Source organism: Herpailurus yagouaroundi, unplaced genomic scaffold, assembly GCF_014898765.1.
Source record: "Herpailurus yagouaroundi ecotype Mexico unplaced genomic scaffold, PumYag 192, whole genome shotgun sequence".
In the NCBI taxonomy this organism is placed as follows: domain Eukaryota; kingdom Metazoa; phylum Chordata; class Mammalia; order Carnivora; family Felidae; genus Herpailurus; species Herpailurus yagouaroundi.
In genome coordinates this window covers 7,452,070-7,475,427 of record NW_024412423.1, presented here as the reverse complement: position 1 = coordinate 7,475,427, position 23,358 = coordinate 7,452,070, and the positions used below count along the sequence as shown (strand labels likewise).

Here is a 23,358-nt window from a genome sequence, read left to right as displayed (position 1 = left end):
GTGTGACATGGTATTTCATTGTGGCTTTGATGTGCATTTCCTTAACCATTAGTGATCACTAGTAAAGCTAGACCCAACTGTATACATTTTATAAGAAGCACCAGTCATGACAAAGACAAGGTTAAAATTAAAAGGATGGGAAAAGATATACCATGCAGACCTTGACTTTCTTCATTTTTTAATTCACCTTATCATTCATTCAACAAATACACAGTTATCACCTAGTTGGTGTCAGGCACTGTCTTAAGTATATTGATGCACATAAAAAAATATAACTATTTGAGTTTTCCAATATTTTGGATTTTAGATGGGAAAATTTGATACTGATAGGACATTTATAGGATCTAAATGCTTGTTTCTAAAAAACAAGTCTTGTTCTTAAAAAAGCCAGCTTGTACACCAGTTCATTCTATAGTTAATTCTCTTTTTATAGTTATAAATGTCTACTGGACCAAAAAAACCCAGAATACTCTTAATCACAGTGGTGGGCATCAGTAGTTTTTAGTAAATTCTTTAATCCTGTCTGGATCTTTATAAGGAAGGCTACCACAATAGTAATATTTTAAATACCTTGTTTGATTAAAATATTTGCTTCAATTCTTGTGATCTGGTCGTTAATTCTTTAATTTATCACTTTAGAAACCATATCACATCCACTTCCTCTTTGAATGGGGAATAGAATCTGATTTTTCCTCCCGAGCCCAGGATGTTGCTCTCCACATGTGGTGCATCTCTGTCAGGAGTGAATAAAAGCTCCATTAGATGTTTCTTATAAAGAAAATTAATTTTCTTTTCTTAACGTCCTTCACTTTATTATCATCAGAGTAGAATTCAGAAAAAGGACTGTAATATATGTTGACAGGGCCTTCCTGTAGAGAGGCTGTTCCAGTTAACTTGCTGATTTCTACAGGAAAATGCCTTGCCTAGTGCATAATTCAGGGAAGATAGAAGCAAGGGATTGGACTGACCAATGATTTCAGTGAGGAAAACATGTTGGAACCAAAATATTCTATGTAAAATGTATGATGTTCTTAATGCTCACATTTAATATTTAATAGCTCCAGTCCTACAGGGTAGTCTTTGAACTGCAAGTTCAGCTACCTGACTGGCATTTCTGTATGCCACAATTAGAGCTGTCAAAACAGTCTCTTTTAAAATAGAATCAGAAGGAGCTTGAGTGCTTGTTATCTGGAGTTGTTGCAGCATTACTTGATGTGAATACAGAGTTTCCCCCAAAAGGTGAGGCTAGAAAAATATTTTCTGGTTAGAAGTACTTCTTCTATACATAACACACACCAAAGGAAGCGACGCATCTTTCCAGGCTAATGGTGAGATCTTTTTCTTTAATTATTTAGATATTTATGAATAGGCAGGCGTAAAAAAATCTATGAAGAAACACGTAGGCAAACATTTCTCAAATATATTGTTATAATATGGAAAAGAAAACAGGGCGATGTAGGAAGAATCCTAAAATAATTGTTCAGTAATGAGCATCATATGTCTAACAGAAATGCTTTTAATCTTTTATATTAGACTGCATACAGTAAGTAAGCGAAGTTAGGTAAGAAATGGCTCACAGATCTCTGATCTCTTCTTTCTGCAAAACATTTTCTCAAATGATTAAAATATGAATCTGGGTTTCCTAATTCACAAATACAATTCTCATTGTGACTAGCTAGGATCTCCCCAATCAACCATACAAAATTGCAGTATTTCAGACAATACACTTCTTGCATCAGCTTCCTGTTCCTCTTTGAACTTATTTGCCCATATATTTGAAAAAAATGTAGAAAAGTTCTCTCTCTCCTTCTCTCTTTTTTATTCTGAGAGTGACTTTGCCTCGTTGCATTATAAGCCAGGCTTATGATTGTCAGACTTTAAAATTCCCAGTAGAAATTCTGCAACAGATTCCATGTCATCACCTCAAACATCATGTCAACGGTGGATCTTCTCCCATTAAGGAGGAAATGAATGACAAAACCTATATTTTAATATTGGGAATTGTGCTCTCAAAGTGTCGGACTTGCTCAAGAGTCAGGATGCACAAAGTGAAACAGTGCTCCCTGCATTATGTGGAATTTAAGAATGTGTGTGCTGCCTTTTGAAGGGGAAAGGCTAAATTTGTTATTTAAGGGTTTTTTGCTTAAAGCCTTACTGTCCACTCCCCAGTTACTCCCCCTTGGCTTTATACTGTGACCATTTCCAGCCGAGTGCCAAAGATGGACTGGCTAATAGTTGGCCATTGGGTTAGGATACAAGGGTCAACCCCGCCTGAGGAGAGCTGTTAGAGTGAAGCTCTCAGGACTAGGAGAGGAGGAGCCCTTAAGAGCATCTGACAGGTACATTAGCGGTTACAGCACACAAAGGAAGCCCTGTGGAGCCCGGAGCAGGCCGACTCATACGCACATCCTTCTCACACACAAAGTGTGCTCTGGATGTGGAGATGCTGCCTGGGGTCACAACAGTCCTGTGGGCTGTATCAGGGTTGTCTTTCTAGATGGGGTTTTTTCCTTATTGTGTCTCCGGAGCTCCTGATGCGAGAGAGATGTGCTCTCTCAAAAAGGCCAAACACACGTGGTGAAGAAAATAAAAATAGATATTCCCTAATGTATAAAGACCCTAATGTATAAAGACTGGAGGTAGGAGTGAAGCGGGGAATGGAAGGTAGTTCAGAGGAGGGAGAGTTTAAGCCCCCGAAATGCTATCCTCATAGCCGTCAGTCTTGAGAATATTAAGCCCCTCCTTGGGTCACACAGATTCTTTTATGTATTAATTACTCATGCTAGAAAAGTTTTTTAAAATTATTGATGTGATGTCTTTAAAAACACCTCCCTATATATACACCCCAAGGTCCCCATCATAATAATCAGGTCAGGAGGTTACATATATATTCTTCAATATTTTTAGAAATGTTTCTGGAATATTCTTAAAGATGAGAAAATTATTTCTTGATTTATTAAGGTACCCCAAAATTTTAGCTCAGAATAGTAGAAAATGGAACTCAACCTACTTTTACTGTGAAACTACAGTGAGTAAATTATAGTTTGTTGCTTTTGAGTTAAAAAGAAAACCCAAGTACTTCACCATTTCTATACATCAAGCCTAATTGCCCATGTAGCGTGAACTCCTCATGAAGGATTCCAGCGATTTGAAAAAGCCAACATTTACATTACTTATGAGTCAGACACTTCAACTTTGTAAGGCTTCAGAGAATTGGGGATTTATTCTGATGTGTTTGATTACTAACCTTTAATATTTTCTGTAACATTCAGTTTTTTTTGGCCAGAAAAAAAAAATCAAGTCTTCATGTTTTGCTCAACGTCTGTGACAAAATAATTGCTAAAGCTTTTTTATGTAAATTTTATTTCACAGTTATCTTTCCTTTTCATCTAAATTCAACTCCTCAATAATGCACTCTGTCTTAATGAACTCAGTAAGACTTACCTTTTCAGCATTTTCATGAGTCCTGCAGGTAATTAGACAACTTACCATTTCATTTATAATTGTGGTTATCTTTTCTTCTTACTTGAAAACTTCAGAAGAGCCCAGAGACCTCTCTCTCCCTTACCAAAGAAAGGTGAAACTTTTAACAGGTCAAAATATCTTTCTAGAAAAACTTACTCTTTTTTGACCAGTATTATAATCAGCTACTTTTCTGCTGACCTGGGACAGCAGGAATGTATAAAACAATAGCAAGACTCCACTAACTGGTCTTGGGTGATCTAGAAGGTTTAGTTGCAAATTGTAATGTTTCAACATTCCTTGATTTTTTTTTTTTTAAGTTTATTTTGAGGGAGCGAGAGAGAGCAGAGGAGGGGCAGAGAGAGGAGAGAAAGAGACAATTCCAAGCAGGCTCTGCAGTGTCAGTGCAGAGCCTGATGCAGGGCTTGATCTAATGAACCATGAGATGATGGCCTGAGCCAAGGTCAAGAGTTGGTTGCTTAACCACCTGCACCCTCCAGGCACCCCTCAACATTCTTTGGTGTGATCGGTCCTTCCTGTAACAGAAATGCTTATCTTCCCATTCTTACTTGTGAATCTGAGTTCACTTTTCCTTCACTGGATCCTGTTCTGTCACTGATTACCAGAGTTCTGACCCAGGGAAGTCGCTAGTGATGCATTTGTGGCTAGATTTCTGCCTTCTCTATACCCCCATTTTACCTTCAGCCCTAGGGAGCTGGGCTTGACCATATTTAAACCTCAGAGACTCTCTTAATCCACCTTATCTGAAGCCTAGACCTTGCTTTCTCCCTAAAACCTCAGCTAGGTCCACTGAAACACCTCACAGGAGTGGCTGACCAGAGCACCCCCAGGCCTGTAATGATGTGTATTGGAGAAAACCTGGAGGAGGGGAGGAGCAGAAGGAGAAGTGAATTCCTCATTGTTTTTCATCTTCTGGAGCAGAGCACAGAAATGTAAGAGTACTGAGTGGCAGGCTCTGGGGTAGGAGCCTAGACAAGGGCATGTAGGAGTTCGTAGATAAATTATTGAGGGAAGAATCAGCCCTTCCTTCCCTCAGTGTGATCAGGAGCTGGGATCCAAGCCGTTAGGGTTCCAGCTATATATTGTGGTAAGATATACTCCAACCTTGTTCCCTCCCCATAGCATTCTGTGCAGGTGAAAGGCCAGACACCTTTCTATAAAGCCTGTCTGCGTTCTTAACCTAGTTCACCTTGATCTCTCACACACTGGGGATGCCATAGATAGATACAGTAGTCCTATCAAAGGTGGTCAATGGGGCACCATTTTGTGCGACTTCTTTAGGTTTTGTCACAGATGCATTCAAGAGAATTGGTCCCTGATGGTAGAGGTGGAGGGGCTACGATGAATGATTTTTAGATATGTTGATATCACAGACTGGTGGCTCATGAAATAACATGCTTTTTACAACCTGCACACTGTTTAATTAAAAAAAAAAAAAGCTGCTAACATTTCACATGGGGAATCTTTTTAAAAAACCCGAATTTCTGGCTTCTTTAAAAAAATTAAAAGATTTTGCCTCATTGAGCCTATATTCCTTCACAGCAACAGTTGGATGGTCATTGTGGTCTGCCCTCTTTACGTAGGCTGGTGTCTACTTCTCCTTGGCCTTTTGGTCACTTGTGTGACCTTACCTCTCTGGCTCCTGGTATCCTTTGAGCCTACAGATTTTGTTTTAAAATCCACCGAGTACTTACATAGAACTCCTTATAGGCAAAGAGGATACCAAGAGAAGTGTTTTCATATTCCCAGTGGTATTGTTAGATTATTTATTATTGTATGTATAGCTGCTGACATATTGCCCTTACCACGTCTACCAAAACAGTACAGAAAATAGATTAACAGTCATAAGAGTATTGTTTCTAAGATTTTTTTTTTTTTTTTTTTTTTTTTTTAGTATTCACTGTGGGCATGGAAGGTTGCTGGATGTGTTAGTGTAAGTTTGTGGTAGAAAAAAACTTCTGTTTCAATATGAACGGAGTTGCTTATCTCAGAATCTTTGCTCCTGGGAGCCAAGGCAGGGCCAGTGTGGACATAGTCTGTTGCTTCTGTCTGTACTTGAAACGTTTTACACAATTTTGATTCCAACTAGAGTCCTTGTGGAAAAATTTCATTGTATAAGAATGATGAACAGAGTGCCCCGAAGGAAGAGTGTCTGTCTGGAAGAGACACCAAGGAACGTATAGTAACCTGGTTAAGAATAAACAAACCCTTTAAGGGTTCATGAGTTGTTTCATAAGGGACAACGGGAAGAAGCAGTGGAATGGAGGAGTCCTCCAAAGCCCTGGATCGGACTCACCTCAGATTCAGAAGCTTCTCACTTTGGGTTGTTCTTTACACCTTCCTAGAATTGTTTACATCTGGGTGAGAGTAGGGGCTAATGAAGATGCATGCCAGAGACAAAAGCAAAAGTGGTTATGTTTCTGTTGCTTTCCTGCAAATCTGCAAAGGTTTCATGTGAGATCTCGATGCTTTATTTTTATTTTTACTCCTATATTCAGACAAGGTGTTAAAAGCAGATGCTACAGAGTAAGCATGTGAACTATTCTACATTAGAAGTATTGTAATTCTGGAAGATGAATGTAAGAGAGTTGAAGTGGTTAGTTTCTCTGGAGAGAATCAAGAGTAGGGGGTTTGTGGTGCAGTGTTTGAGGGAGGGAGAATATGGGGGAAGGAAAGGTTGGGAGAGAAGAGGAACAGGAGGAGAGGGGAGGGCAGGAAGGGAGAGAATGGGTGTGTGTGTGTGTGTGTGTGTGTGTGTGTGTGTGTGTGTTTGAGTGTGAAGGATTTCAGAGAAGAATTCAGACTGAATTGGAAATAACTCCTGTTGCCTGTGAGTTGTAGCTGAGTATAGTTGAAACGCCAAAAGCCTTCTCCTGTCTCCTTTTCTACACATCTGCTGTCCTGGCTGCTGCTGACATTTCCATTTGTTCTTTTCTTTTCTTTTCTTTTTTCTTTTTTAAATTTTTTTAGTCTTTCACGGAATTTCGAGGTAGAGTTAATTGATCAGATCAGTAAGAGTCACTCAAAAGATGGGCCAAGTAACAGTTTCGTTGACTTTTTGAAACTGTTTATCTAAGTTTGAAGTAGCGTCTAACAGGCAAGCAGGGCAGAGCTGCTGACAGATTGTAGAGCATTCATTTCCAAGGCTATCTGTTTATTTCAGAGAAGTCTGCAAACACTGCACAGAAGTACCCATTTCCTTTTTGGTTGCAACTTCTACCAAACCGTTAAGTTGCACTATGTTTTAGAATCACTTGTCATTCATGATGATCTCAAAGGGATAGAAGTTGAGCTCTTAAATATGCAGACTTTATAAAATAGTTTTATAGGATTATATTCTTGCAAAACATCCCCCCCCCCCCCCATTTGAAGATATAAAAATGTACTGATGAGCTTATTTGGTTAGTTACAAAACGATCTAAAATAATGACAACACATGAATGATAAATAGTGCAATACAATGTGTCACTATATTGTGTAATACAATAGTGTAATACAATGGTCCTTGTATTTTATACTAAATGTTAAGGGGGTTCGAGACTTGGTTAGAATGTTTAAAAGCTGATGTTTAATTGAGATCGTTGTTCATCTAAATGTGGTTGCTTAAAGGGAAATAATAATGAAACAGAGGAAACCTTCTAGGTGCTAGATCTTTTTTTTTTTTTTTTTTTTTTTTTTTTTTTTTTTTTTTTTTTTTTTTGTGCTACATCATCTTAATGGAACCCTGAAGCCTGAGAGGTGAATCATCTAATGTTTTGGTCAAAGGAATGCGTTTGAAACCCTATAACTGATATAGAAATCATTATGGTTATGAGCCCATATTCTATTATAAGGACACATTTTCTTTTTTCTTTTTTTAATGTTTATTTATTTTTTGAGAGAGAGAGAGAAAGAGAGACAGAGCATGAGCAGGGCAGGGCGGAGAGAGAGACACACACACAGAATCTGAAGCAGGCTCCAGTTCCTGAACTGTCACCTTAGAGCCTGACACGGGGTTCGAACCCACTGACTGTGAGATCATGACCTGAGCTGAAGTCAGACATTTAGCCGACTGAGCCACCCAGGCACCCCAATAAGTACCTGTTTTCTAAACCAGCTTCTGGTGTAATGATGTAATCTCATTAACCCATGCATCCTCTATTGTCACACTGTAAATATTCTTCTTCTATTTATTTATTTATTTTAGAGAGAGAGCATGAGGTTGGGGGGAGAGGGGCACAGGGAGAGATTGAATTTTTGTTTTAAGTTTATTTATTTGAGAAGGACAGAGACAGCATGAGTGGGGGAAGGACAGAGAGAGAAGGAGAGAGAGAATGCCAAGCAGGCTCTGTGTGCCCCCACCATGTGGGGCTCGAACTGATAAAACAGTGAGATCATGACCTGAGCTGAAACCAAGAGTCAGATGCTTAACTGACTGAGCCACCCAGGCACCCTAAGAGAGAGAAAATCTTAAGTAGGCTCCATGCTCAGTGTGAAGCCTGATGAGGGGCTTGATCCCATGACCCTGGGTGGAAATCAAGAGTGGATGCTCAACCGACTGAGCCACCCACATGCCCCAAATATTATTAAATGAATGACAAGAACAATAAGTGATTTATTTAGATGCTAAGGTTCTGGTTCAGTGGGATGGTCGTTAATAATTCAGAGAAATTTACAATTTAAACTGTGTTAGTGGATGCCCAAAACTCTGACTTATGTAACCAAAAATTTTGTATGATTAAGAAGACAAGGGGTGCTTGGGTGGCTCAGTTGTTAAGCATCTGGCCAGCTCAGGTCATCATCTCACGGTTTGTGAGTTCAAGTCCCAGTTGGGTGAGCCCAACCCCCACTTCCGGTGATCAGTAGCCCCACATTGGGTGAACCCTGCTTCCTTCTCTCTCTCTCTCTCTCTTTCTGCCCCTTGTGGGATTTTCTCTCTCTGCACCTCGCTCACTTGTGCCCTTGCTCGCTCTCTCAAAAAAAAAAAAAACCCAATTTAAAAGCCCTGTGGAAGCCTGATTTTTCTGAAAGGAGTCCTAATCAGAGAAGGAAAGGAGACTTGGAGGAAGCCACGCTACATACTTCCCCTTTCCCACCTGGTATTTTTTTTTAATTTTGTTACAAAAAATTGTTTTTTTAATGTTTATTTAAAAAAAATTTTTAATGTTTATTTTTATTTTTGACAGAGACAGAGCATGAACGGGGGAGGGGCAGAGAGAGAGGGAGACACAGAATCTGAAGCAGGCTCCAGGCTCTGAGCTGTCAGCACAGAGCCCGACGTGGGGCTCGAACTCAGACTGTGTGATCATGACCTGAGCCGAAGTTGGACGCTCAACCAACTGAGCCACCCAGGTGCCCCAATGTTTATTTATTTTTGAGAGAGACAGAGACAGAATGCAAGTGGGTTAGGGGCAGAGAGAGAGGGAGGCACAGAATCAGATGTGGGGCTGGTACTCACGAGCCATGAGATCATGACCTGAGCCGAAGTCGGACACTCAACCCACTGAGCCACCCAGACGCTCCCCCCACCTGGTATTTTTATTTGGGTGCAATCAGATGAATATCATCATCAAAGCAAGTCCCGAAAGAATGGGGTAAGACTATAGGCAATGAGAGGAAGTCGTCAGTCATTGTGCCTAATAGAATACATGTGGAGGGGAGGCAGTGCCTGTTTTGCTCGGCCTGCTTTGTTTGTAATAGAGCTTTTACGATTGATGTCAAATCACAGAACTTTTTGAATGCTGGTCTCTGGAGCTTCCTTCTCCCGGTGCACTCCTCTTGAGAACTTCTGCTCACTCAGCGGTTGTGGAGTGCCCGAGAGCAGAGGTCAGTAAAACTACTGCTCAAGGGCGCCACCAGGCCTCCCACCTGGTTTTGTAAGGCCCTGGAATTAAGGAATGGTTTTTACATTTTAAGTGGTTGGGAAAAAAAACTCAGAAGAGGAAGAATATTCAGTAACATGTCAAAATCGTATAAAATCCAAATTTCAGTGTTGACAACCACTTTTTTTTTTATTGGCACATAGCCACATTCATTCATTTACATACTGTCTGTGCCTGCTTTTGTGCTACGACCGTGGAGATGAGTATGCTCACAGTAGAGACTGAATGGTTGGTGAAGCCTAAAATACTAACCACCTGGCACTGTACAGAAAAGGTGTGCCAACCCCTACCCTTAAAGCATGGGACTCAGGAAGAACACCTTGAGGTTCTTTCTCAAAATCTGGGCACCAATGATATAAAGTCACTTGTGGCAGTTGTCAAAATGCAGATTTCCCTGTCCTGATGTCATACTTTGTACTAATCAGAAATCCACAGAGCCATGCGGACTATGGACTCTACATTTTTTTAATGTTTGTTTTTAAGAGAGAGAGTGGGGGCAGGGGCAGAGAGAGGGAGACACAGAATCCAAAGCAGGCCCTGAGTTGTCAGCACAGAGCCCCGTGCAGGGCTCGAAGTCATGAACTGTTAGAGCATGACATGAGCTGAAGCTGGATACTCAACCGACTGAGCCACCCGGGCGCCCCTGGAAAATACGTTTTTTTCTTTTTCTAATAGATATATAATGTAATATTTTATTATTTTAATTTGCATTTCACCAAAATTGTATAACATTGAACATCTTGTCATATGCTATTTGCCACATTTATGTTGTCTTTGATAAGGTATCTGGTTCAAATCTTTTGCTTATTTTCATTTTTATTTTTTCATTTTTATTTTTTTTCAATATATGAAATTTATTGTCAAATTGGTTTCCATACAACACCCAGTGCTCATCCCAAAAGGTGCCCTCCTCAATACCCATCACCCACCCTCCCCTCCCTCCCACCCCCCATCAACCCTAGTTTGTTCTCAGTTTTTAAGAGTCTCTTATGCTTTGGCTCTCTCCCACTCTAACCTCTTTTTTTTATTTTTTTCCTTCCCCTCCCCCATGGGTTTCTGTTAAGTTTCTCAGGATCCACATAAGAGTGAAAACATGGTCTCTGTCTTTCTCTGTATGGCTTATTTCACTTAGCATCACACTCTCCAGTTCCATCCACGTTGCTACAAAGGGCCACATTTCATTCTTTCTCATTGCCACGTAGTACTCCATTGTGTATATAAACCACAATTTCTTTATCCATTCATCAGTTGATGGACATTTAGGCTCTTTCCATAATTTGGTTATTGTTGAGAGTGCCGCTATAAACATTGGGGTACAAGTGCCCCTATGCATCAGTGGAAAATACATTTTTAACTTGTGTTCTGAGCGGTTTTTCTGAGCACTTTGGAATCAGAATGATTGCTTTGTGTGGGGAAATGAAAGTGGGTTTCTGGATGCCTAGAACTGATTTAGTCTAGGCAGACCTTCTGGTTCTATATGAAATATCATTTATGGATTGAGATAGGCTGGAGGGTTCTCTCCGAATTCTACATTATTCTATGTTTCCTCACTTGCAGAGCTCTTAGGAATTTTGCTATTGAAATAAGATCGTTTGTCTTATTGTACAAAATGATGGTCTCCAAGGGGACTGTGCATACACAAAGTCCATAATCTTACTTCCAGGAAGAAAATATTAGAATAATTAATTTCCTCTGTAACTTATTTTTTTAATTTTTTAAAAAATATTTATTTTTGAGAGAGAGAGAGATACAGAGCATGAGCAGGGAAAGGGCAGAGAGAGAGAGATAGGTAGACACAGAATCCGAAGCATGCTTCAGGCCTTGAGCTGTCAGCACAGAGCCCGATGTGGTGCTTGAACCACAAACTGTGAGATCATGACCTGAGCCGAAGTCAAATGCTCAACCGACAGAGCCACCCAGGCACCCCTGTAACTTTTTATGTGAATGAAATACATAAAGCTTAAAAATTAAAAAGTTTCTGATAGAAACATAGTGTTTTCAAGTTATACCCGTTGCCACTCTCATTCCTTTTCTCCGGGGGCTGTTTCCTTTGCCATTTACTTCCTTATCTCTGAATGGTGAGCCCAGACTGCTCTTTCTGTTTTTCAGCTGTAGACGTTATCTGTTGACTTCTACTATGAAAGACAAGAATTTCGCATTCTGCTTACTCATGCTCTTGCCTTCCTTCCATTGTCCCAGTATGATTATATGTAAATGTTTTGTGTGATAGTCACTGTTTAGATTATTGTGGCAGTGGATTGTTTTCTAGATCTGCTGCCTGCCCTTCATCTTATCTTGGAATTGCCTTTGCCTCTTTTTGTTGCTATATCTTAGACCTTCCTTTTTCTGACTTTTGTCTCTCATTTTGGTGGGTCCCCTTCTCCAGTTGCTTCCTGATGGAAGGCACGGGGGCGAAAAGCTTTTCAGGAACTTGCATGTCTGAAAATGCCTTGAGTGATAGTTTTGATGAGTATACTACTATGGTTAAGAAATATGTGTGTGTGTGTGTGTGTGTGTGTGTGTGTGTGTGTGTGTATATATATATATATTTTTTTTTTTTTTTTTTCCCTCATAAGGAATTGTTTCATCCACTTGTAACTTCCTGAGTTCCTATCAGGAAAGCTAATGCCATGTTGATTTCTGACCCTTTGTTTTTCTTCTGGAAACTTTTATAAATGTTCCTTTTCCCTCCAGGGATCTGAGATTTCAGGATGATATGCCTTATTGTAGACACTCCTTCAGTTTTGAAGACTTTTTTTCTTGTATCATTTTTGTTTTAGTTCTCTCTCTTTATTCTCTGTTTTTGGAACTCTTATTCATTAGATATGGGAACTTCTATATTATTTTAATTTTCTATTTTTTCCCCCTTTTTCCATCTCTTTATTTTTTAATTCTACTTTCTGGTGTATTTTGACACCTTTTTCTTATAGTCCTGTATGGAACTATTTTTTGGCTAACATTTTTGTCTCCAAGATATCTTTCTTTCTCACTTAATATTCTTTGCTTATAGCATACTATTCTTGTTTCATGGATGTAATATATTCCCTTAAACTCTGATTACTTTTTCATTTTTTTTTTTTTTTTTTGGGAGAGAGAGAGAGAGAGAGGGGGCCCACAAGTGGGGGGGGGGGGGGGGGGGCACTGAGTATCTGAAGCAGGCTGTGTGCTGAGAGCAGATAGTGTGATGTGGGGCTTGAACTCATGGACCTGTGAGATCATGACTTGAGCTGAAGTTTGACACTTCAGTGACTGAGCCACCTAGGTGCCCCCCTCCCCACTCCTTGTATGGAATTTATTTTTTTCATTTTTTAAATGTTTATTTATTTTGGGGAGAGAGAGAGACAGAGCGTGAGCAGGGAAGGGGCAGAGAGAGAGAGGGAGACACAGAATCTGAAGCAGGCTCCAGGCTCTGAGCTGTCAGCACAGAACCTGATGTGGGGCTCGAACTCACGGAATGTGATATCATGACCTGAGCCCAAGTTGGACGCTTAACTGACTGAGCCACCCAGGTGCCCCTGGAACTATATTTTAGTTAACCTTTTAATCTTCAAGATATTTTTTTCTGTTTATATTCTTTGATTATAACTTATTATTTTTGTTTCAAGGGTATGATACATTCCCTTAAACTCTGATTACTGTTTACCTTTTGTTGTTGTTTGCCTTTTATTTATTTATTTATATTTTAACCTGTGTTGTGTTTGTTCTGAGTGCCTTGCTTTTCTGTTAGGTTTGATCTCTGTTTTTCTTGTCTGAGATCTTTCTGAAATTTCTGATGGTTTTCGTTCTTTGTTTATAGTCAGGAATGAGATACTAACAAGCTTAATGAAATTTCTGTGTGTATGATTGAGGTTTAATCAATCTGCTGGTGAGCTTCATAATGGGATAATAAGGCAATAGGCAGGTTTTTTCACTCTGGAATTGCCAAACAGTGTACCTATTCCATTTTTTTTTCTTTAAAGCTTATTTATTTTTATTTTGAGAGAGAGCAAGTGAGGGAGAGGCAGAGAGAGGGAGAGAGAGAGTCCTAAGCAGGCTTCCCGCTGTGGTGCAGAGCAAGATGGGGGGCTCAGTCCCAGGGAACTGTGAGATCATGACCTGAGCACAGATGAAGAATCAGATGCTCAACCGACTGAACCATCCAGGCACCCCTCCTGTACCTTTTCTTCGAGCACTTCTGTTTCTTCACAGTAACCTCCAGTTTCATGCATGGTTGGATCTTGATGTCTAGTATTCCAGTAGCTGAGTAAAGTCAGGGGTATGGAGGTCTCCCCTTTTTGTATGTAGAATTTAACTTAATCATCCCCACTACAGTGCCTCACCCAACCACACAATACTTTCTAGAAAGTATTTTCTTTTGCTAGATTGTGTAGCTTGGGGTGAGGCATGAGGGGAGTCATTTAGCTACATAGAGTGGCAATGTTTATTGTGTGGTATAGCCCTCTTTATTTTTTCTAAATGATCTTATTAAAAGTTGACATTAACATAGGTCTTGTACAGTGGCAAAAAACTATACATGTGTATAATTTATAATTTTTCAAGTTGTGAAGGTATGCTTAAAGACAGTTACTAATGGAGGTATTAGACAAAACACATATAGAAACTACTCATTTTAAGGATATATAGTGAAAGTTTTGAAAAACATTTGTGTATAAAGATAGAAATTAAATCAGAAGTACTAAAAATTTTGCTAGAGCAAAACATAACAAAGTACAGTTATATGGCTTTGCACACAAAAACAAATGTGTGGGATTAATCACACGAAATTCTAAAAGTGTCATTGGGTGGAAACTTCAAGAATCATATTCAGCCCCAATTTATGGGAGAATTTTCTTACACTTAGAGCTATTCAAATATGAAATATGCTGCTTTGAGATTTTATTTTTTACTTTAATAATTTGCTTTTTGCCTTTTTCCTTTCATCATGCATTATGTCCAATCTCCAGGGATAGTGTACGTGAGGTTTCTCTTTGGGGTGATTTATTAGTCTAGAAAAGTTCTCAAGTCCTTCCTAAGTCTAATATTCTATGATTTAAACTCAGATCTAAAGTTATAAAATACTGGAGTCAGTTTGGAATAAACAAACAGAATTCAGAGTAACATTTATATGTTTAGTGTATTTTGTGGTTATAACTTCATCTTTACTGTTTATAGCTGCAAGTTTATATGACCCATGTGACTTACAGAAGGTGTTCCTCAGTGGAGCTTACCCAGAGCCCCTTGACACTTACACAGCAAAGGCTTGTGTTGGTGGAAAAGGCATCCGTCCATTTCACTGGGCTCTTTTTCATGTGGAACGAAAGTAATTAGATGTCTGGCTTTAGTAGTATAGTATTAACTCTTATCTGGAGGACACCTAAGGTTTATATAATACCCAGGCATCAGTCAATTAGACCAAGAAAAAACAAGTCAATTTTATGAGTCTACATGAGTCAGGCATTTGATTATCCTGAGAAAACAGGGGTCTGGCTCCTTTCACTGAAGCTTTCCTTCTGCAATCGATTAACTGCTGACTCTTGTTCTATTGACCCTCACTAATTTTGTGGCATGGGCTGTCATTCCTTATCTGGAGTGCAAGGGAGACTCCTCTGTAAATATCAACAGCTGATGAGGTTAAGGGGGCCTTCTTCTATTCTGCAGCCAGGGTTCACGATCTGTGTTGATGTGGAGGACCGGGTCTGGACCTTGCTGCCTAGTCCATTTTCCAAGACCAAATTACAAGTTATAGCTCTCTCTTTTCTACACCCAACAAATTGTTGGATGGCCAACACCAGTATAGGTTATTTACAAATTAAGATTTGATTTCATCTTGACTTTGTTCTTTCATTTTTTATATCATATTCTCACCAATGTAAAATCCTGCCTTTATGTGAAAATGGAATTTAGTGACTCGATAAATAAATTACCCTTGCCAGCTAAGGATTAGCTGGTGCTGTTTCATTCTCTGCTCTATTTCTTCATATCAAAAAATTTAGTGGCTTGTTTGGTGGTTTGCAATCCCTTAATTAGTATAAACAATTAGTACATTCACAGAAAATATGCTGCTGGTTTTATGTTACTTGTTGGCTATCACTCAGATCCCTATATCCATTCCTCAGATCATCTAAAAATTTGTTTGTTGGGTTAAGTCATATCTTATTCCTATTGATAACTTTAAGAAAATATTTCTAAGATCTAGCTGAATTATATGGTAAGACGCAGAATGATGAATCCTTTGGAATGAACTAGTTGCCGAAAAAGGTGTCCAAAGAGGGATGTGTTCCAATACTGCAGCATACTGCTCCCCACCTGGATACTTTACCTCTAAGGTCAAGCTGAGATATGACATTTATAAACCAGGATGCGTTTAGATCCAAATACATGGACTTTCTAGAAAGGCAGAGTGGTGTAAGCTTAAGAGCAGACTCACTTCTATCCTTACTTTCCCACATCATGTCTGTAAAATGGAGATACTGAGAATTTATGTAGTCCTTATCAGAGTCTGAAGAACTTTAATTCTGCTTTTCTCTTGCTTGCCCTTGTATTGGAGAAAATCATGTGCAGGTTCCTGAACATCCTCTTTTGTTTCTCATCTGTACACCATCGTTGTTTCCTCCAGCCTGTAGAATCTTTTTCTTCATAGTCTGCCTGGTCGTGTTTTTTAAGGCAGAGTTCATGTGAAATTTCTGACTAACCAAAGTAGAGTAGAGAACCCCTTCCTTTGTGGCTCCACCTATCAAATATTACAGCCATTGTCACACTATATAGGTTTTGTGTTTGTTTTTGTTTTTGTTTTTGTTTTTCAATTAACACATGAATCTCTCCTTTAGGGCCGTAGGATACTACTCTAAGTGCTCAGTAAATGTTGAAGGAATGCTGTTTTTTATGCCTAGAATGTGCTGGATCAGTTGTCAGTTGCTGTGTAACACATTCCCTAGATTGATGGATGAAGGCAACACTGATTTATCTGCACGGTTTTTCTGTTGGTCTTACTTATGTTTTACCTGTGACTGTGGTCGTTTGGCAACTTGACTGGGGTTAGGGGCTCCACTATTGCCTTACGCATGTGTCTGGGGCCTTAGTTGGATTAGTTGGGATGACTGATCTTCTCTCTTTGTGATCTTTTTTTTTTTTTAAGTTTATTTATGTAGAGAGTGTGTACACAAACAGGGGAGGGGCAGAGGGAGAGGGAGACAGAATCGTAATCAGGCTCTCTGCTGTCACTGAAGAGTCTGATGTGGGGCTTGAACTTATGAACCACAAGATCATGACCTGAGTGGAGATTAAGGGGACGCTTAACTGACTGAGCCACCCAGGCGCCCCTCTGTTTGTGATGTTTCATTTGAACTTCTTGTGTGAGGGTGGGCAAGTCCTAATGGGCAGGTGCCTGGAGAGCCTCCCCGGTGTCCTATTTGCTGATAATCCCTTGGCCCAAGCAGGTCACATAGCCCAGCTCAGAGTCAGCATGGGAAAGGACTGTACAGGGTCTGCATACCATGATGTGTGGTGTGTTGGGGGCCACTAATGTAACAGTCTTGCATGTGCACTTACCGTCATTGTCTAACTGTTGAAGAACTTCTGTTCAAAGCGTTTGATCACTTTTCTCCTCTAAAAAGCCTTCCATGTCCTCTCCAGGGCTTTTCTTACATTTTCTTATTGTACATGGGGTTGTCTTCAGTTATTTCCCCTGGGAGCAGCAGTGAGGTGCTCCTCTAGAACTTAGCGAGACTATATTCATTTATACTTCACCTTGTTACCAAAAACATGTGAGGCATCAACTTGGAAATAGAGGACATGGGGTCACCTAGGAAACTTTGTGTGACATATAAGATTTAATGCATATTGTCTCCCAGGTCAAGTCAGTCTTACTGAAGGTATTAATATAGCCAAAAGAAATATATTGTTTTTTAAATTTCAATTTTGAAAAGATAAAAACAAAAAACCCCAATACCCTGTGCTATGGAATTGAAATTGCAATTGTTTTGTGAAACAGTTTGGAGGTCTGTGCTGAGACCTTAAGAAGTTCATGTTCAAGTCCAATGATTCCACTTGCTGAAAATCATTCTAAAGGAATAATCAGAGGTGATTTTGTGCAGAGATGTTTACTGATGCATTATTTATGCAGAGAAGAGGGAAACATCCAAATTGGGAAATGATGAAATTATGGAGCAGTTGTGTAATGGAATATTAGGCAACCAGTAACAAGGGTCTGCAGGAAGAAATTGTTATGATTGGGAAATTGGTCCCAATGTAAAATGCAAGTGATTCAAAGGTATATGAGGATTGATTCAATTCTGTTAAAACCGTGTGTGTGTGTGTGTGTGTGTGTGTGTGTGTGTGTGTGTTTTCATTGATCAACAAATGTTTTAAACACACTGTGCTTGGTACTGGGGCCCTGTTGGAAAGAAGAAAAGACATGTTCACTTCCTTCACTGTGCTTCCAGATTAGTGGGGAAAGTTGATGCTGATTGGTGCTGATGCTGATGGGGAATAGCCAGATTCACACTGCAAAAGGACCAAGAAGACAGAGCAAGTAAGAAAGTTTATTGGTTTGAAAAAACCAAGTGAGTTTTGAAGGGAATAAATTTTTGGGGGGTGGGAGAGAATTGTAGTGGTGAGACACTGAGACAATCAATCAAATGAGGTAAGAGGGTTTTTAAGAATTTCTGCTAAACATGCTCCTATTTTGTTTTTTCCTTGTTTAGCAGAAGACTATTGGAAATACTTGTTACTTGTCAATTATTTTAGATGCTGACCTGAGATATCTTGGGGTATGACACCATGCTGACATGAAACATTCCAGAGCCCTTAGCTTACCATGGTACATATGTAAATATATGTAGATGGGTGTATGTGTGCAAATATATACATACATGTATCATCTGTCTGTCTATGCAAATGTTATAAGGATGGAGGGGTGGAAATGCTTCCCAAAATCTAGGAGATCACAGGTAATTTTAGTTTTGTTCTTAATGTATCTGTAGTCAGAGAAATATGTTCCATATAAAAGTTATATACATAAAAGTCACGTATATTTAAACTTTAAAAAGAGTTGGTAAGGAAGTAGGTTGGTCAGCAGGAAAAGCATGCCATTGCCTTAGCTGGGGGGAGGGTGACTATTGTGTTAACCATCCAGGTATTCTCAGCAGGTCTCACCAGTGTGCACATGGATTCCTCATGCCGCCATAGCCTGAAGTCATCAAACGTGTTACATTTGCATACTTTCTCTAGCTCTGACTCTACTTATCTAAACATTCTTATGGGGTGCCTGGGTGGCTCAGTCGGTTGAGCGTCCGACTTTGGCCCAGGTGTTGATCTCATGTCTTGTGGGTTCAAGCCCCACATCGGGCTGCCAGCCCTGAGCCTGGAGCCTGCTTCGGATTCTGTGTCTGTGTCTCTCTCTCCCCCTCCCCTGCTCACATTCTTTCTCTGTATCTCTTTAAAAACAAATAAAACATTAAAAAAAAATACACACTCTTCTGAATACAATCAAGGTTGAGAATGTGTATGTAGAGCTGTCTTCAGAAGCAGAGTAAGGTGGCTCTTCACCTCCTCAAGCCCTCTGTCCATGATACTCAAGACAATGCAAGTTTCACTGTAAACTTGTTAATTAGAATTCCCAGTTAAGCTCAGTTAATAAAACTTAATGTCCCAGAGACAGATTCATGGTCAGTGTGCTGACAGAATCAGATATCTGAGCTTCCCAGGGAGCACGGCAAGCCTCGTACCTGGAGATTTACCAAAGTAGAATCTTCTTGAGAAGCTTCTTGGCACTTAGCCATTTGACCTGTTCTGTTAACACTTGTACCTAAATATGTTCATTCTCCTTAATATTCTACACTCTTCAGTTAAACTTTATAGAGCTTTGTCTATTTTCTTGTTTTCCTTACCAGAGGGAGAAACTTTTGAGGGCAGATATTCCTTTTCTATTTTTTTTTGTGTGTGTGTGTGTGTGCATGTGTATTTAGTACCTCGCACAGTGCCTGACAAAAAAATATGCAATTTAGTTAATATTTACTGAATGAAAACAAATACACCAATTGACAGACATACTTAACCATATATACATAGGCAAATATAGCTAGATTTTGGAACATCCACTCTTTTGGATTATTTATACCTCACTTTACATACATTAGCCTAATAATCCCATAACTGCATTTGTAAACTATTACTCTGTTTTCTTCCCATGTCCTGTGTAGTCCCCTATGTGAACTGTGTTGCCGTGTTATTAGAGGTGGGTGGTATTTAAGGATGTGTTAGGCCATAAAAGTTCTGACAAGGCCTCCCTTGTAAGAAATGACAGGGCTTGGGGGGAAGTAATCCACTGCGGCTCAGGTAAGAAATCAGTCTGTCTGTGAACAAAGCTTAAGTCTGTTCCAATGACATTTTGTTGTTGTTGTTTTAAAAGTCTGCCCTTCCATGCAAAAATCTGCAGAATGAATTTGTTGAGGGCTCAAGGATGAGGAGAGCATTGGCATTTTCTCTCCTCCATAAAACAAATGGAAACAGACGGTGAAGAAAGGTAAATACCTGTGACCTCCTCTCAATAGGCCTCTGGTGAAGTCATTTGTAATGAAATGAGGCCTGCAGTGAAGGCTCCTCCGGGAAGCCCCCTCATGCCTCCCCTCCTCCCAGGGGATTCCGTTTTCCCTCTCAGGAACTCTTACAGCTAATAAGCTTAGATATGAACAATGGCTTCCACACATATTGTGCACATTTCTCAAATTTTGTTCGCACAAAACTGCTGAATGGCACACTTCCTCAGCTCTAGCTACTGTCCGTACCTCTGGGGTGTGTGGGCAGAGTGGCGAGGTCAGCCCCACAATGAGGAAGTTTTCTTGGTTTCAGTAGGCACTTTATGCCCATTTGGAGAGTTTACTTCAAAGGCTTTTTCCATTTCAGGGCATAAGAGCACGGCTGTGTTGGGTTGAGCCAAGGGGAATTAGAGTAACCTTGCCAGTAGGTCCCAGGACTGGCTCTGAGGTTGACATAGGGTGAAGTGAGTTTCAGGCTGACTCACCCTTTGCATTAGACCCATATCAGTGGGTAAGGACATTTGTGAAATGTGTTTATTATACTTGCAGGCAGTTTTTCTTTTTAATTTTTTTGGTTGGTTTTGGATTGGGGCCCTACTCACTTTTTAAACAATTTCCACACATTTTATACATTATTTCATGTTATATATGCTGAGTGTAATAATTATTTTTGAGAATGATCCCTAAGAATAATTTATGAATTATTCACCGTTAAAATCCCACTGTTTTCAGTCATTGCAATTTTCTTTTTTTTTTTTTGTTAAAGTTTATTTTTATTTATTTTGAGTGAGAGAAAGAGAGCAAGTGGGGGAGGGGTAGAGAGAGAGGGAGGCAGAATCCCAAGCAGGCTCCACACTGTCAGCACAGAGTCCAACGTGGGGCTTAAACTCACGAACCGTGAGATCACGACCCAAGCCGAAGTCAAGAGTTGGACGCTTAGCCGACTCAGCCACCCACGCGCCCCAGTCATTGCAATTTTCAGAGAAAGTTTTTATTGTAGAGGAAATGTTTCATATTTGATTTCAGTGACGAAGAGTTAAGGAAATTTTAAGAGAATATTGAGGGAAATTCTAGTGAGAAAAAAAATAAAGGAAAATTCAGTGGAAAAAAAATTCTCATTTCAAGGTTTTTAAAGAAGGCAATAAGAAATATTCCAATGTGCTGTAGATTACAGCTGCAAAACCTGGGAGTCCTGTCTTCAGGAAGAACTCATAATTCCTGAGGTTTAGCATAAGAAGAAAACATGATTTTGAGATATAAGTGAAGAGTATTAACTGATGTGCAATTATATTGGCTCCATGAATGTTCATTTCTATTGACAAGCATCTCATTTATCTGAAATCATTACAGCCATTGATTTTAGTTTGTATTAACAGAAAACCAACACAGATGAGCTTAGCAAGAGGGGCATTCAATGCTTGTCAAAAGTGAGAGGTTTGAGTCCAGCTGTTTGAGGACAGGGCTTAAACGGTGTCACCAGGACTCTGTTTCTCTCCGTCTCTCATTTCCTTCCTCTAGATTGTCTTCCCTCTGTGGTCAGCCCCCTTGCTGCAGCTTTACGCCTCACTACCCTCTGCCTCTTTTTCAGTGGATCCTGTAAAGCTTATGCCATTCATGCTGATGGAAATGATTTGGATCACATGCCCACCTCTGAACCTTTACTGTGATGTAGGGAAATGCTACACACTGGTTGACTGAGGCTGGATCATTGATTTCCGTTGGGTCAGTGGAACCCTCAGGAGTCCAGTGGATAGAAAGACAGCAAGGGATAAGTTCTCAATTGAAAATCAAGGTCCTAGGAAGGCATAATGGAAGCTGGAAAGGCAATGGTAAATGTCTACCCAAATGCATCATATTTAAAAGCATGTAGTTTTCTTGTCCCCCTGGATAGTTTATTAAAAAAGAAATAATATTTGTAAAAGCCCTACCTGGGTTAATAAAACTTACTGTTTTCAGTACTTGATAGATTTTGCAGTTTCCATATGGATTTGCCTAAGGCTAATCATATTTAATATTCTTCACATATAAGCTTTTCTGAAAATGTTTATTGGGATGGAGTGGACTAAATAGGAAATGTGCTTTTTATATTCTGTCTCCTCCCCATCTCGGTCCTAGGAGTCTCAGTGAACCTCTCACAAATGGTGCTCTATTAGCAAGGGTGTCTTTTTGATGCAAGCCCACTAGAGGTGTGGTATGAACTCTTCTTGTCAGACAGGTAGTACTTTGCTGTCTGTGGAGAGGAATACCTGTATGAGCGTACCTATGTCAAGGCCAGATCTAAGCAGGTGAACTAGTACGAGAAGACCGCTACCCGATTCTGTCAGGAATCTCCAAGCTCTCACACTCACCTCTAGGCTTTAAAATTGAGGGACCGTCACCGATATGTCAGCTTGGTGGTTCTCCAGTGTGTTCTTTCCGGAATCTTTTTGTGTCATATTATTTCTAGAGTAAATCCCCTGTCCGTCTTTGTGTTTGTTGGGAGATACTTGAGGCCTCTTCATGTCTGAATTTACGTGAGGTATTAATCCTTTGCGCATTAGTTTTTCCCTCGTGCAGCACCTTACTGGTGATGACTTAACCTCTCACGAGTCCAATCATGAATGCGGTGGCAGTGTAATATTTATTAACTCTGTCAGTGCGTAGGGATGCATTTGAGATATTAAACAATTTCACTTACTAGAAGGATGCCCATATAGGACACAGACAATAAAGGTCGTGAGGCTTCATTCGAGGTCAGTCTTCCTAGAATTATTTCATCCCATTCTATTCTTTTCCCAGTAACTTTGCCTCAGCCGTGAACTTCTGCATTCTGTGTCCCCATGGACTTTGAAACAACTAGAGATCTTTTCCTCTGTGCACATGACCCCAAGTTGTTAAGCTCTCTTAATTTTGTGGTATGTCTCTATTTCTGGTAACTGTCACTTCTGAGAACTGTCAGGGTACCTGCTTCTAAGAGACTTCTGGGCTTCCTTCTTAGTTTCTGTTTCTAAGCTGGGAAGACCTGAAATGCTGGCACGTAATTCAAACGCATGCATTTCATGCACTGACTTGGGAGCATTTCTTTTGGCTTCCTGGGCATCCCCCCGCCCTCCCTCTGATTTTCGTAGGTTCTGAGTATGAAAGAAGGTGAGGAGAGATCACCTCTTTGCATTTTGCAAAAGGCAAATGTCTGCGTTTTAGATGGAAGGTCCTCAGATAAACCAGTCTGATCATCGCAACATCATGCCTTATGAATGAACAAATGGTCTCCTTTCAGCTGCTCTGTTAAGCAGCATTTTTTCAAATGATGGAAGGAACTCACTGAATCAGTGCATGTTTATTTTGCTGTTGGCAAAGAGATGTGAAATAAAGCAGCAATAGACCGGCCTGGCCCTCGACTGAACTATGATGTGGATGAGGTTTGCCTAAGGGGCCCTCAGACCTCCCTTCCACTGCCCCTCTCCTGTTTCTGGGGCTCGTCCTCATTCTCTACCTGTCCTTGCCTCCAGATGTGCGGGGTC

At 40.0% G+C, this 23,358-nt stretch overlaps 1 protein-coding gene across 1 annotated transcript in view; it reads left to right on the top strand.

The window, feature by feature from the left end:
- The window catches only part of DTWD2 (DTW motif tRNA-uridine aminocarboxypropyltransferase 2), a 162,103-nt gene that overhangs the window by 120,450 nt on the left and 18,295 nt on the right, over window positions 1-23,358 (top strand). The window contains exon 7 of the transcript XR_005781261.1: window positions 17,765-17,853. The gene's annotated coding sequence lies outside the window, so the exon portion shown is untranslated. The remainder of the gene's footprint in view (window positions 1-17,764; window positions 17,854-23,358) is intronic.